The sequence below is a fragment of the Scyliorhinus canicula genome, chromosome 1 (assembly GCF_902713615.1).
Source record: "Scyliorhinus canicula chromosome 1, sScyCan1.1, whole genome shotgun sequence".
In the NCBI taxonomy this organism is placed as follows: domain Eukaryota; kingdom Metazoa; phylum Chordata; class Chondrichthyes; order Carcharhiniformes; family Scyliorhinidae; genus Scyliorhinus; species Scyliorhinus canicula.
Genome location: NC_052146.1, coordinates 19388676 through 19390506, shown reverse-complemented (window position 1 = coordinate 19390506; position 1831 = coordinate 19388676).

The following is a 1831-nucleotide window of genomic DNA, read 5'->3' as shown; positions in this document are numbered from 1 at the left end:
CCTCTGTGTTCATGGATGCATTACGATAGTTATACATTTGCAGTTTGGTTTAAAATTGAAAAAGCTGGCTAAGGCATTGAAAGAAGGCCAGTTCACATTTTGGTGAAAGTTCTACATTCAGATGCTGTTCTATTTTTATTTTTGCAAATTTTCTAGTTGATATTCCGTACAATCTGTTTAATCATAATTGTGTTGCTAAGTAATCGTTCTGCACGGTAGCACTGTGGCTTCACAGCGCCAGGGTCCCAGGTTCGATTCCCCGCTGGGTCACTGTCTGTGCGGAGTCTGCACGTTCTCCCCCGTGTCTGCGTGCGTTTCCTCCGGGTGCACCGATTTCCTCCCACAGTCCAAAGACGTGCAGGTTAGGTGGATTGGCCATGATAAATTGCCCTTAGTGACCAAAAAAGGGTGGGAGGGGTTATTGGGTTACGGGGATAGGGTGGAAGTGAGGGCTTAAGTGGGCCGGTGCAGACTCTATGGGCTGAATAGCCTCCTGCACTGTATGTTCTATGCTGTTTCATGAAAGATGTCTTGCGAACATTCATCACTGAATTCATCCTGTAAGCCTTTTAATTTCCATCAATGATTTATGCTGAGCTGAAAGTGTATTTTTTTTTAAAATCCTGTACTCTAAATAAAAATATTGAAGAAATCGATGAGACTAAATTAACCCTTAATTTACTCAAAATGGATACTCTGCAGTAGGTCAATAGAACTGGGTAAAGTGACCATGCCATTTGCTGTACAAAAAAAATTACTGGGCTGTATTGTTGTTACAAGTTTAAAAAAGATTTTGCCATTATTTTCTTGACCTTTTTGCAACAGTTCTCCATTACAATTGTGATCTTCTTGAACATTCTTTGGAACAGAAGTAGAACATTTAGCCCCTTGCAAACTTTTGCCATTCAATTAAAATAATGTCTGGTCTCCGAGCTAACATCATAATACCTGTCTATTACCGTTTCCTTTCATACCTTTTAGATAATAAAAATTAATCAACTTCACAACTGATCTAGGCATTTGGGCCGCAGTGTTCCAAAATTCTGACACCTGTGTAGAAGTGGTTCTTTAAGGTCTGGCTTGAATCTTCAACTGCACCTCCGGAACAATATATTAACTAATGCAGCTCAAAATTAAATTGAGGAATGGTCACACAGACTAGGCTTTTATTCTGGAGTATGGATGATTAAGAATAAAATAATCAAGATTTAAGATTTTGGAGAGTATTCCATTACACTCCTGACTAGTGCCTTGTAGATGGTGGACAGTCTTTGCGGGGGGTTGGGGGGTCAGGAGGTGAGTTACTCGCCGTAGGATTCCGAACCTCTGACCTGCTCTAGTAGCCACAGTGTTAATAGGGCGAGTCCAGTTCGGTTTCTGATCAATGGTATGTTCATTGTGGGGGATTCAGCAATGGTAATGCCATTCAATGTCAAAGGACGATGGTTAGATCTCTCTTGTAGGAGATGGTCATTGTCTGGCACTTGTGTGGCACGAATGTTACTTGTCACTTGTCAGCCCAAGCCTGGATATTGTCCAGGTCTGCATTTGAACATGAACTGCTTCATTATCTGAGGAGTCACAAATGGTGCTGAACATTGTGCAGTCATCTGCAAACATCCCCACTTCTGAACTTATGATGGAAGGGGGACATTGATGAAGCAGCTGAAGATGGTTGGGCCTAGGGCATGACCCTGAGGAACTCCTGCAGTGATGTCCTGGAGCTGAGATGATTGACCTACAACCACCACAACCATCTTCTTTATGCCAGGTATGACTCCAACCAGCAGAGATTTCCCCAATTCCTATTGACTCCACATTTGCTTGGACT